This window comes from Leptonychotes weddellii, chromosome 4, assembly GCF_054177405.1.
Source record: "Leptonychotes weddellii isolate Sample4059 chromosome 4, ASM5417740v2, whole genome shotgun sequence".
In the NCBI taxonomy this organism is placed as follows: Eukaryota; Metazoa; Chordata; class Mammalia; order Carnivora; family Phocidae; genus Leptonychotes; species Leptonychotes weddellii.
In genome coordinates, this window is record NC_138372.1 from 5,632,367 (window position 1) to 5,647,039 (window position 14,673).

Genomic DNA, 14,673 nt, shown 5'->3' on the forward strand with positions numbered 1-14,673 from the left:
AAAGATATACATAATATATATAAAGATATATATATAAATATATAGATAGATCAATCTGAGGGCACCTGGGTGGCTCAGTGGGTTGGGCATCTGACTCATGGGTTTCAGCTCGGGTTGTGATCTCATGGGTCACAGGACAGAGCCCCATATCAGGCTCCATGCTCAGAGGAGTCTGCTTGAGACTCTCTCCCTCTGCCCCTCCCCCACCCTCTCCCTTTCTGGCTCTTTCTCAAATGAATAAATAAATCTCTTAAAAAATATATCAGTATGATTTATAAGGTATAATGGCTATTTCCCAGCTCTGTCCACTGAAATTTTAGAAATTTTCCCATAATATATGAATCAAAAGATCAAGAATTAATGACCAACCTGGTAACAGAGACCTAAATGGCCCAGACTGTGCTCTTGAAACACCATTTCTCATTAAAAGAAACCAAGGATTCTAGAAGAAATGCTAATTCCAGGTCTGCTGTGGGAAACGTTACAATGCATAAGATGAGGATGGAATATCTAGACACTATTAGACCACTAGGGTCATATCAAAAACACTCAGAAACCAACTGGAAGAGGCTCCTACTAGTCAACCATGGAGCAATCTGGGTTTCAATAAGGATTAAGAGCTGCAATCATTTGAAACCCATCAAAAAAGGTTTAAGGGTACCTAACGCATTATTTGAAAACTGGGTAAATAAAGAAAAACATCAAGTCTTTATCCTGCCTTTCCAATATAAATTGCTCAATTGGGTAACCAAGTAGACGACATGACGCACTGCCATATATAATCATTCTAGCTAATAAATAAAAACAAAATGACAGAATTAGAATCTCATAATTTTGCAGCTCCCAAGGAACTACCAGATATAGGTATAATATCAAAAATGAACAAAAACCAGATGTAACATATAACTGGTGAAAGTGTATTACACCATCCGTAAACCTGCCCAAATGGATCAGACTCGAGTCTGACCAAACCTCTAGATCCAGCTACTAATGTGCAGGAAATACAGAGGACAGTGGCACATCTTTAACTGCACTGTACAATCAGTAACATCCAGACTGTGGGAGAATCTCCAAGTCAAATGGCTTGGATTCGTCAATAAATAAAGTGTTAACAAAATAAAGGGATGAGGAGGAGGAAATCTATACAGATTATAACAGATTTAAAAGACGTATCATAGGCAAAACTAAACTTTAGCGCCCAGAGAGTCACACTTGGGAGATAAAACTATAAAAGAACATAAATAACTACTTTAAAAGTCAGAGCCATGCTTATGCTTAATACTGTAGGGAAGGAAGGGACTGTCATCGCAGAAGAACTTGAGAGATGGCTGGCAAAGTCCTGTTTCTTGACCTGAGAGGGATTTCCACATTAAAATAATTCATTAAGCTACACACAGGCTTTGCATGGTTGTTTATATTTGTGCTTTTCAGTAAGGACTTTAAAAAAAAATTAATAACACACCTCACCGGCATTCTATGTAAGAAAAGATATCAGGCAAAGCTCTGGTAACCAGAGAAGGAAACTCAGGAGAAGGAGAGTGCACCTAAAGGACAAGTCTTCTCTGACAAAGGTGAGTGAAACTCAGGCCTGGGACAGGTTTCAGCTGCAGACCAGATGCTGCAGACGCAGTACGTGCAGCAGATAAGAGATGCGTTTTAACAATGTTCACAAATTTACACATTTCATAATTATGTGGTCACTAGTTATAAGACAAAACAGCAACCAAACCAAAAGAACTAAATTAGAAAATGTATATAAAATACAGACAAGCATGAAATGAGAAAGCAGCTGGAATTTTGTAGAATCACAGGATTCTACAAAAGGAAGGAATAGGTAATTTGCATATAATAGACAATCTCTGTAGCCTATTGGAGCAGAATGGCATCCTTAGAGTAAGGATACAGGCTAGGAAACTAAAATTTAAGAACAATTTTGAAATATAAACACATAAAACAAAACTTATGAGAGAACTAGCACTAAATTTTCTCACAACGATTCCCACAGCTTCTGATGGAACAACATCAGCTTCTGATGGAACAAACCCTGTCCTAGGCTCTGGGTCTCAAAAACCTTTACTAAAGGATTCCTCATCTTCTCTCACACACCTAACAGCCAGTCAATGATCAAAGAATCCTGGACATCCTGACTCCATCGTCTTTCTCATCTGTCCTCTACTGACTATTTTATAGGAAAAAAGCACAGGATTTAAAATTACAGAGACCTAAATTCTCTGAGTCTCCATTCAAAATCTGCAAAAACAGAATCATTTCTACCTACCCTTACAAAAAAACCACTACAAGTCCTCAGTGCATATAATACATAACTGAATTCTGAAGTGAATTCTAAGTGTTCCCTACCTGCAATATAAACTGACTGGCGGCAAGGACATTTGCTTTCGCTGCACAGCACATAAATGCTGCTTAATAACTTAAGCAAGGTCCTCCCTTCCTCTCACTAATAGTATCCAAGATCAGGCCCTCACTTTGGTTCATCTGAACTATTTTAGCAGCTTTCCAGTGAGTTCCTTCTATCTCTAATTTTCTTAAACCACAGTTCTGATCATGCACTCAACTGCTAAAAAAACCATCCATGGTTCCCCACCATCTAACAAATGAAATCCAGTTTCTCAGCATGGCTTCCAGAACTAGACATATCTTTCCAGCTCTATCATCAACCACTGCCATCACCAAACCAAACTAGACTCCAATATTCAACAAAAATATTCTGCCTCTATCCTTTGTCTAAAAAGGCTTAAGCTTTTCCAGTCAAATCCTTCCAACCCTTCAAGGCCTAGCTCAAAACCACCACTTTGGGTCACCCTTGCCCAAGTCCTACCCTTGGGGGAAGGAAAACAAATAAACAAGTAAACCAACAAGGGATTTCAGATGATGATCAGTGTCATAAAAACAAAGACATTAAGATCGGGCAATTATCTTAAAAAAATGACTAAGGACAAAACAGAATGAGGCCATGGACAGGGCAGTCAGAAAAACCTTCCAGAGGAGGTGACATCTGAGAAGCTGAGACCTGAAGGGTGAGGAACTAGTCACTTGGAGATACACAGCAAATCCACCAAATCCAGAAACAAATAGCCTACAATCTGCATGAAACAGTACTAGGGACCACAGAGAATACCAGAAATGTTCAAAACACAGCCTGTTCCCTCAAGAAATTTAAAACCCATTTAGGGCGGGTAAATTATCTCATGAAATAAATGTCTTGAAACTGTAGAGAATTAAGCAGAAAGCCAGAGAAGCCCTGAAAACTGAGGGGGAAATGTGACCCACTTTGCAGCCTACAGGTCATGTTGACCCAAAGGCCAAGGTAGTCTACTTGGTATTTTGATTCTGATGCTGCTGGAGAAAAGAACACAAAGCATGCCTTTAAGCTTTCCAAAGTAAAACCTGAAATTTTCTAATCTTAATTAGTTCACACTTAGAAAAGAAATATGAAGGCAATGCTTCCAGGCAGTAAACACACTGTTAAGCTGCTAGTCTGGAACATCTAGTCCTCAAATTGCATTTCCTCCACTTTTACTGGACTTCCCACTCCTGCAGCCTCCTCAGTGATGCTGAGTCACAGCTGCTGCTTCTCTGCCACTGACCACAGGCCTGGGCTCACCCAGAATCCTCTAGCAGTTTCTTTCCCTAGAAACAGTGGAAGTACTGCTGAGTAGAAAGAGTTGCCAACCAATCAGTCTCCAAACTATCCTGACTCAACTGTATCATTCTGTCAGTATCTGGAGCAACTGAAAGCTATTCAGCTATTTCACATGTTAAGAACTGAGCATAAGCTTTCCATATGTTTGCTCACTATTAAGGGAAAAGCCAGCAGAGGTCTCCTCTTCTAACTGAGACTCTGAAGAAAAGGTTGCCAAGAGAGTCCCATGGTGTTGTCATCAGATGCACTACATCTTATGCCAACTTCCACAGGGCAGCAAGAAAGTAAAGATCAAGCCACCTGGACTGGCAGATAAGGCAAGTTTTTCCCTCTGAATAACTGGGTGGCGTGAAGAGGCTTTTCTGGGATAAAACAAGAAGGAAAGGTACATATAGTCTTCAAACGGAATGGTCAAGAAAAAGACGGTCTAAAAGCAGGAACAGTCCTGACCCGACCAGCAGTCACTGACCATTTGTGACCAAGGTAGGTTTTTCTCAGTGACTGTGAATGGCAAATGACCATCAGCATTATCTTCACTGACTAAGAGAAAAAACAAAATGCCAATTAATGCCTTTAATTGAAAAGCCAAGCACAATCATCGATTTTCACTGCAAAACTGCCTACCAAGCTAATTAATGGACACTGCCCACAATCTTCCCACATTCCAAGTCCCATCACTATGACTAAGTATCATCCATATGATGAGAACTACAGAAGACAAACACCACTCTGAACCAACAAGCAGTTGGTGGTAAAAGTTTCTCCAACTAGAACTCACTCTTCTCTCCCTTCCACTGCCCCTTATCTATAAAAGCCAACTCCAAACCACCTGGTTCATCAGGATGCCTCCTCCTTACCTTACCAATGGACAGGTTCAACCATTTTGTGCTTCCTCTCTAATGCACAGACACTGCAGCAAATACATTGCTTTTGAGCTACCTTAAAGACATCTACTTATGCCCTGTGCCTCCCACAAATATTTGCACATGATGAAGGTAAAAACTTGGGATTTTTTCTTAAAGATGCAGCCATCATTCGTAATCCCTTCCTCTAAAGATGCCTAGTACCAAATGCTACATAATAAGGTTTAATATACACTGGCTTAACACACCAGAAGGAAACAAAGACTTTTATACTAGGGGGAAAAAACAGCAGTGCCACAATGTGAAGTATTATATTCATGGTGAAGACATTTTACCATACTTAATACTGATGTAACAATGAAATTAAGATTTGAAAACACAAATAAAATTCAACTAAATCACAAGCCACTTCATCCTTGTTAAACTTGTCTCTTAAAAACCTCCCTACGACATGTGTTTACACACAACATACCAAAGAGGATCACGCCAATTCCAAACGAACAAAAAGGTACCTTTTGAAAGTCACCTTTTCAAAGAGCTCTACTTCCATACCTTTAAGTAAGCTCTACACCCAGTATGAGGCTTGAACTCACGACCCTGAGATCAAGAGTGGCATGCTCTACTGACTGAGCCAGCTAAACACCCCTCTACTTCCATACCTTATCCTAGAAGAATCACACTTAATCATACTTGCATGAAGATAATCCATCTTGGTTTAAGATAAGGAACTGTAACTAAATTCACAAATTTATTTTCAAATTACGAAAATACAAATAAATGTAAAATGTTAAAAATATTCCTTTCTATGAAAGGTTACTATATAATCTCTTATATTTTACTCTGCTCTTGATATTCTCAGTATGTTTTTCCACCTGAGACATGCAGTGGTTCTCCTAGCCCCCAGAAATAGCTGCTGTCCCTGGGGTCATTACTACCAAAGGAACTGGGCAGCCTTTGTGAATCTGATTCTGTGCTGAATGGTTCTGAGGTTTCAGACCTGTCCAACTGGGGCAGAGATTGCTGGCTGCCTACTCTACTGCCATTCTCCCATTTTCCTTAGTAACAGAACCCCTCCATTACCGGAATACAACCAAAACAACGGCAGCCTCCCTGGAAAATCTGTGTAAACTGAAGTTGTTAGATGGGGCTACTAGAGACACTCTGGAATGGGCGATCTTGACTTTTGCCTATATGCCCTCCTCCTTCAGCTGGCTGTGGTGGAGAACCACCTGCCCCCAATCCACTCCAGAGTAGTACTTTTATAAAACACAAATAAGATGCTGCAGCAATGTCAAACTGCTATAAAAAACCTCTCAATGGTTACTTTCAGTTTCTATACTTATCTCATGGTAGACTAGTAACAAATAGTTCATGCCCTGGGCCATGATCTGAATAACACTGGCCTAGAGCATGGATCTGACAGCTCTGGCTGCAAGGGCCATCTGTGGCCACAAGAAAACCCTGAGAATGGAAACCATGCAGTAAGGACAATGCAGCCGATGGCAGGAAACAAGCAAGATGCCTGAGAATCACGGTCCCTCTTGAAGACACCTTGTTTTACATGAGAGTACAGACTTTTTACCACTGTGATTTAGGTTTTTATTATACACAGCCAGTCCTAATAACAACTGATACCCCTACATTTGCAGACCACTGTAAAATTTTCAAAGCACTATATTACCTCTCTTTATTCTTACGAGACTAATCCTATAAGTAAGCAGGACAAGTTATTACCTTGATATGACAGATAGATGGAAACTAACACCCTAAAAGATTAAATAGCTCGCCTTAAGTAACACAGCTGGGAATTTTTGATAGTAAGAATTGAAAGAAGCCAGCTGGCTACTTTTTCCGCAAGAGCAATCTACCTCTCAGTGAAGTGAAATTACTTAATCATACTCATAGTAAAATAAAATATAAATGATCAGGGGTGTGTACCCACAACGAATTACATAATGTGTGTATACCAATGGATATAAAGATATACCAGATCAAAATAATAGAGGAAAGAAAAAAGCAATTCCCCACTAACTCTTTTGTTCAGTCAACTAGTGAAGACAGAATCAGATTTAATGACTGCAGTGAGGATGTACTATATTTTACAGTGGTAACGAAGCATTTGTGGAAAGGACACAAAGGGGCAGAAACCCCAGACAATTTTATAGTAATTTAGCCAGAAATGCACCAACTAAACTAAAAGCAAATACAAATGATACATACATATCACACTAGTTTAGGTTATAACATAAACCCTCAAATCCTACTCTCAAAATCTGAAACATTAATACTCTATCTGGATACAAACATCTGTCAATAAGTAATAATGCTTCTTAAAAATTGTTTGGATAATATTGTCTTGGTAATAATAATAATGTCCTTTAATATAAAGGCTTCTAAGAACCACTGTCAATCAGATGAGTTCTGTGTTCTCTCAATGGTGAAGAAAGGCTGGCATTCAGCCATCCCCACTCAGTTCCCGCGATGCACTGTGAGCAAAAGTCTATTATTAAAAAGCTGATGATTAGGATCAGCCAATGTCATCTGTGACTGTGGACTAATTTTTATTTGGGCAAGTCTTCTTTGCTTATGTGGGTATCAAATGTTTTATTTCATCAGCAACAAACACAAAAGTATTTGCCCATATCAATACTTATATGTTAAATACTAAATTAAACAGAAAAGTCATACTTTTCATTAAAAAGAGATTTTTAAAAAGGTTATTCTGCTGTCCTGAATATTTTGTTGCAACATTAAAAAGAAAAAAAGAAAAGACCCACATGGAAAATTAGGACACAAACTATAATGTTTTTTATTATGCACATTTAACCTTTCAAATATTTTTTATAGGTATAAGCTAACTGCCAAAGAAAAAATAAGCTAAAAAAAAAACCAAACATTTAATTCCTCCTATATGTAAATCCAAACATACTGTAAAAATCCTCAAGGGTCATCAGTGAGAATAAGTTCTCAAAAGGAATACCTATTAGTGCACTATACAAAAACTATGGGGGGGAGTGGATTGGTTGTTACAGGCAGAGAGATAGGCACAGCTGTAGATATAAAAACGTAAAACACTCACCAGCTCAAAACCATACAGGAGAGGAAAAAAGCAATTCCCCACTAACTCTGCACACCACACAACCCTCTCAGAGGCATGAGGCCAAGTGAAGAAGGAAAGAGAGCTTTAGAGTGACTCTTTCATGGGAATAATCCTCCACAGTTTATATCAGTCAGCAAACTAGAGGCCCACAGGCGATATATATCCTACCCTATAATCCTGTAAGTAAAGTTTTACTGGGAAACAGCCATGCTGTCACGGAGTGTCTATGACCAAGTTAAGGAGGTACCACAGAGAAGACAAAGCTGAAAACATTTCCTATCTGGCGCCTTTTACAGATAAAGCTTATCACCACCCCTGGCTGAGAAAAACATCTGTCAGTAAGTAATAATGTTACTAACCCACCTACCTGAGCAGCAGCAAAAAATAAGATGGCACTTCTCTGGAAATGGGCAAGAATAAGCCTAAGTTTCCTAAACACCTCTGTGTATGTATAGCAGTTTTAGTTCATGAGATGTAAGATTCACCTAGAAAAAAGCTGACCCAAAGACAGAACGCCTCCAACTGATATGCCAAAGACTAAGTAGCCTATGGCTCAGAAATCTAGTGAACCACATTGATATTTTATCTCCCGTACAGGGAAATAAAATATGAGTGATAAAACAAATTTCTCTAATGAATTAACCTCAAAGATCCATGATCTCGTGTGACGTATCTTTGGAAACAATGCTGACACAGAGTGTGTGACAATGCCCCCCAAGATGACCTGAGAGAAATTCCAAGTTCAATACTCCTAAAGGTCAAAAGCATTATTAAACATGACAGATGCCCAGGGCATGTGCCAGTTAAAAGGCAACTTTCACTGGGTCTCACCTCTCACTACTTCCTTTGGGAGTTAAAATAGCAACTGTTTAACCATTTCATTTGCACCGATGCTAATTTTTAAACAGGCGTTTGAATATTCAAAGGAATTCACGTTGCTTCTTGCTAAACTAGATCTCTAAAATGATAACCCAAGCAATAAACCAACAGGAAGAAAAAATACATAGGACTAGAAAACTGGGTAGGAATAAGAATCCATGTGTTCAAATCCCATGACTGAAAGATGCAGATACAAAGGAACTGAGCCTGCAGGGTCCCTGTCCTGTGGGTGTGGAGAGAGGAGAAGAGCAGTAGCCTATCCGAATCAGATTCAGGGCAGAGTGAGAGACTGAAGTGCACTTACAGGCGACCTAATTTGATCTGAACAATAATCAAGTCTGTAAAGCGCGGGAGTTTCACTGTAATTTTGTAAATAAACATCTCGCTGGATTTTTTTTTTTTTTAACTGATTAATCCTTTTGACAGTTTTCTAGTCCATCTTCTAAAAGAACCCATTCCTCTGCTCAACAAACTGCCTGATACTCAGTGGTCACCGTTAGGTAATTATATTTCCTCCAGCAATCACAGGAAGGCATCATGTGATCCGAGGAGGAAGTAAGGTTGTCCAGGTCTCAGTCCTCTGACCTTCAATCCAAAATATGAAAGTGCAATATACCTCTTTCTTTCAGATAAAGTAATATACTCAGAAGAATTCCAACTGCATTCAAAGCAGCATCCTAAAACAAGTTGAAAACTGAGACTGTGTTCTCAGATTACTGTGACATTACACAAGTGTGCTTTCTACAGACTCCTTCACTGGGATTACGAAACGTACAACCAATCAGCCTGCTGGAATGCCACCTCTCTTTCGCTCCTGGACAGACCACCACCCATGTCATCTACTTACTCATTCAACCAAAATGATTCAGAAAGGAAGGGGGAGCTATGAGTCTGGTCAGGGAAACAGGAAACAAACAGCACATAAGATACTGCAAAAAGCAGCACAACAACAGATCAGGCCAGGTGGAAAGGCGGCACAGAAAAGATCACCATTAACCCTCTGCAGGAACACAGGTGGGGCTCACAGGGCATTCCTGGCCCCCCAGCATACACAGAAGCAATGGAGCTGGCCACGGGTTGGGCTGCAATGTTCAGGAACAGCATCTCTCTCCCCAGAGACTCTCTCACACTGGAACCCGGCCTGGGGTTCACTTCTCCCAGGTGACCTCTCCCACACCAGAGTCTCTCCATGGTAGCTGTGCACCCACCGTGGCTGGATTCCACACACATAAGCCATGTCCAATACTGTTACTGAAGCCGATCACAGGAGTTCACAAAGACCCTCCTCTCTTTCCATCCTTACTTCATTACTCTCCCTTCCCTCTCAACCCTCTCCCCTCCACACTGGATAAAAGGATTTTTAAATCTGATCAGTTTTCCAGGGAAGCAAAAATGTGATTTTATGCTATTCTTTAGCCTCACCTCATGGTTCATAATACAGGGACCAATGTCTCTTAACACAGCTTTGTCCAGCTGAGCACGCTCTTCCTGAGGCTGAACCAAAAAAAATCTTTTAGAGGGGTGCCTGGATGACTCAGTTGGCTAACCATCTGACTCTTGATTTTGGCTCAGGTCATGATCTCGGGATCGTGGGATCGAGCCCCGCGTCGGGCTCTGTGCTGGACATGAAGTCTGCTTAGGATTCTTTCTCTCCTTCTCCCTCTGCCTCTCCCCCCCAAAAAATAATGAAATAAAAAATAAAATCTTTTATAAGCAGTACTGTCTCTACCATAGACTTTAAATTTGTCACACCACCAATTTTGAAACACTGAAGCAGAGTCTCCTCTCTCCTCAGACAGACTATAGAAGGGCAGAAGGCTTCAAACTTCACCCACAAGATTCCAATTGTGCCAGTCCAATGGACAAGTCAAATTATGCTTCCACATGGCAATGCCTCCTGTATAACTCTTCCCAGGCCGGTGGATAATGGCAAAGGACTGACCGCAAAGGCTCTTCCTGCTCCTTCATTCTCTAGCCTTTGTATTACACTGGGAGCACAGTGTTAGTTTCTTTTTTCTCTCCCTAAAGCTCACGAGATGAAGTTACTTTTTCAATTGGTTGGATGAAATCACATCAGCTACCTAACAAATTAAAACCGTTTAGAGTTACACTCACACACACACAAAATTAATAAAAATGAGGTCAACTTCTTACAGAATTTCTTTCTAAGGGAAGAATGTAAAACTCAGCATGTATTAACCAATGTGTCAGGTTGATGTAATATGCCAAATGCAACTGATGTTTGCTAAGGGTATCACTAAAATAATCTGTTAACCACCCACCCACAGCTACAGAAGACAAAACAAACAAGAAAACAAGATTAAAAAATAAAGTATGTGTATATGCCCAACACTCTGTTTAATAACTCCAAAAGATACAAAGCCACTTAGGCAAAAGTAAATCACACATCTACTCAAGAGCGTTGTTAAATGGAAGGAATTATCCAAAGGGCTCCACCGGCCGACTGAATAATTTTAATACAAAATGCCTAGCAAATCTCCCTATGCTGCCAACAAATCACCAGCTGAGGCAAATCCCAGATAATGAAACACTGTAAGAAGGGCTCTTTTTAATAATTTAGCCCATCAAGGAGTGAGTATCGATTTCTTGTTTTCAGCAGAGGAGAGCGAGTTATCTTCGGCCTTACAGCTCAGTGACAACATCAGGGGATTTAATCACAGTGCCTTTCCTGCCATGCAATCCTTCAACTGTCACCTTGGATTCTTTGTCGTTCTTCATCCATTTCTAGAGAAGCCCTGGTCTCATGGACGTGTCTTCCCTACTTAACCAACAGTAACCATAGCAGCATTTCAAGTTTTACAGATTAAACATATCTGTCAATTATCATTTGCCAGCTGCCTTTCTTTTAAATAAGTTTAACAATGCATCAGATATCTTTGTGCATTCCCATCTTGTTTGTTAACGAATCTCCTCAATATCTTAACAGCAGATTGACATTCAATCACTATGGTGAGTGTGCCAATCTCTGGACATCTGTGGACATTTTTAATATATCCAAGTAGGCACTACTAACAAAGGAAAGCTGTATAGGTATCAACCACCAATTCCCCATTCTAACACAGAGGGTAAGAAAGTCCCCAAACTTTCAAAAAAAAATTTTTTTTAACCAAGTAGTAAATTTAGTGGTAATATTAATTTAAGAGTATTCCTGAATCTTTATATACTAGAAATACTTTTTTTAAAAAAAAATTTTTAGACTGAAATCAAGCCAATGGTCTCTGATTCGAGTACAAATCAAACTGCCCTCATCCCTGACAGAATGTTCTGCACTCCATTTACACTACTCTCAAACTCCACTAATGTCATTCAATTTCCTTTCTGTTATCGTGGGCAATTAGCCCCACCCTCCACCAAGTATGCGGGAGTAGGGAGTTTGGATCAGCCACTTCTGCTGCTAATTTGCCTTTGGATGCAATTCCAAAGCATCCCTCCACAATCCTTTGGATCAAGTCACCTTACTAATTAGTCCCAAGAGTTTCTGGTTCAAGGTCATCACACACACCTATTGCAGGACACCAAAGGCATTGTACAGCTGCCTTTTCAGTTCCTTCTGTTTTTCCTTCCAAACTATAAATCGTTACAAGGCCCTGGGGCAGTGCAGAGGCATTCTCCATTCGATTCAGGCATCAAGGAGAACTGTCACTTGTCAAGACGCTGCAACCAAGGGCAGCAGCCTCATAACCAACAACACATCCCCCACTTTTCTGTTGTAAGAGTACAGTGAGCTTCCCTCTAAGAAAGATTCAAAGGGCAAAAAAAACAGCATTAGAGACCAAACAGCAAATAAATTAAAACAAAAACATAATAAACCAGCTTTATATTATGTTAGTTGAAAAACGGATATGTGCATGTGTACAAGGTATATGCTGTATGAGATCCACAAGCCCATGAGAATTCAAACAGGTATGGAAACAAATATTTAAAATAAAAATTTTTTTCTGAGCCATATACTAATATCTAATCACTGAAACCATCACCAGGAATACACTCCGGGTCCTACACCTCTTCCGTTTCAGTGCAAGGTAGAAAACAGGATGGAAAAACACCAGTCACTTCCCTCCAAAAAAACCTACGTACACTAGGTTTTTCTGGCTGGTACTGGCCGATCTTCCCCTTCCTCATCAATGCTATACTTCGCATTGATGGTCTCATTTGTCACATTTAATGTATTCCTTTAAAAAAAATCCTTCACCTTATTTTTTTTTATAATATATGTTTTTTCCTGTCTTCTAAATGAAGACAACTACCAATTCAATAATTAGGGAGCAACTTCTCAGAGTCAGGAACTGTTCCAGGCACTGTAGACAAGTAGTTAAAGAATCACAACCCCTTCATTTACTCTCACCAGAAGGACAGACTGCAGTGGACCCTTGAACAATACAGGTTTACAGTGCACAGGCCCACTTATATGCAGATCTCTTATAGTACAGTAATACAAATGTATTCTCTCTTCCTTATGATTTTCTTAATATCTTCTTTTTTCCTAGCGTACTTTGCTGTAAGAATACAGTTTATAATACATATAACATACAAAATATATAGTAAGCAACTGTTCATGTTATTAGTTAGGCTGTTAAAAGTTTGGGGGGAGCCAAAAGTTATAGAAGGATTTTCTACTGCAGAGGGGGGCATCAGTGCCCCTAAATCCCACATTCTTCAAGGGTCAACTATATATATACATGAAGTAGCCGGGGTACAATGTCAGGGACATTGGCCGGCTGTCTCTCTCGGACAGGAGCAAGAGATGGGGAAGTGGGAGAAGAGGGCTCATTTTTCTTTTCATTTCAATGTATATCTTAAATTTTTTTAATGTATTCATTTCCTGGGTTGTCTATTTTATAATTTCAATTAACAGAGTTTAGAGATACATGATTTAATTCTGAGTAAGTTTACATACAATCAAATAACTAAGTAGCACTACTATAGGTATTCCAAAGTAAGTAAGTAAGTAAGATAAACCAAATGTGCCACACATTAATGCCACATAAGGACAAAGTCACATCATGCAAACTTCATTTAACACGTACGGAGGTTTCTCAATTATTATAACAAAAATGAAAGCAAAAGAAGAGCTGAGTCATCCTGAGGAACCTGCTAGTGTAATCAAACATGCCATACACCATCCCCCAGCCCCCAATAATCTGGGCCATAAGCAATCAGTAACAAGTGGCTCTTTCATTTCAGCAAAACACAATCACCCATTCTATTAAATTAATGTTGGTAGTTAGAATTTCATTGGGTTTTTTTTTTTAGTTTGGTTTGAATTAATTTATAAATTGTCTCTTAAAGCTGTAGTAGGGATATAAACATGCAGATTATACCTAATTTGTGTGCTGAAGAAGGCAAGACATTAAGTGATAAGGGAGAACCATAAAAACAATTTTTAAAATGCGTAAGATGCTCAGGTTTGAGAAACATAAGTCCTGGAACTGGTCTATATCCTGCAAAAGACATGATCAAATCTGCATTTACAACAGTCACTGAGGTGGAAGGCAGACTTCCATTTGCTAAAGCTGGCTGCCCATCAGAATCTCCTGGGGAGTGCTTGGAAAGACTATGGATTCCTGGGCCTCCTTCCAGAACTACTGAAATAATATTCTGGTTTTATAAGTGAGGAAACTGAGGGGCGGAGAGATTAAGTAACTTGATCACTAGTAAATGTTGCCAACATGAATCAAATCAAGACCACAATTTCAACAGTAAAAATGTGTATTTTTTTAACCATGTCCATGATCTATTACTTCTAAGCAGCTTTTCTTGCCACTGGAGCATAAAGAGGGAACAAACACCATCACAGGTTTTCCCTCTTTCTACCAAAAAAAAAAAAAAAACTGAAAATTTATATAGTCCTTGATGCTAAAACTGAAAAACACCCTGAAGGCTCAAACAGGCTCTTCCACCCCCCACCACACCTCTCTCTCTGTTTCTTCCCTTCACTTTACTCAAAGATCCCACACTTGAATTAATGGTACCTGAATTCTGATCTACTTTTCAAAGGCAGAGCAATTTAGCTTGAGTTAAAAAAAAAACAGTGACATTCCACAATCACCACAGTGACTAGGCAAAAATAATCATTTTTTTTTAAGATTTTATTTATTTATTTGACAGAGAGAGAGACAGTGAAAGAGGGAATACAAACAGGGGGACTG

The 14,673-nt window shown here is 39.5% G+C and overlaps 1 protein-coding gene across 8 annotated transcripts in view; it reads right to left on the reverse strand.

The window, feature by feature from the left end:
• Window positions 1-14,673, reverse strand: part of RERE (arginine-glutamic acid dipeptide repeats) — a 414,521-nt gene that overhangs the window by 200,046 nt on the left and 199,802 nt on the right. The window contains exon 1 of one of the 8 annotated variants that reach the window (XM_081817443.1): window positions 12,027-12,591. The exons of the other annotated variants lie outside the window; for them this stretch is intronic. The gene's annotated coding sequence lies outside the window, so the exon portion shown is untranslated. Of the gene's footprint in view, window positions 1-12,026; window positions 12,592-14,673 lie in introns of those variants that run through there. 8 annotated transcript variants of the gene reach the window in all.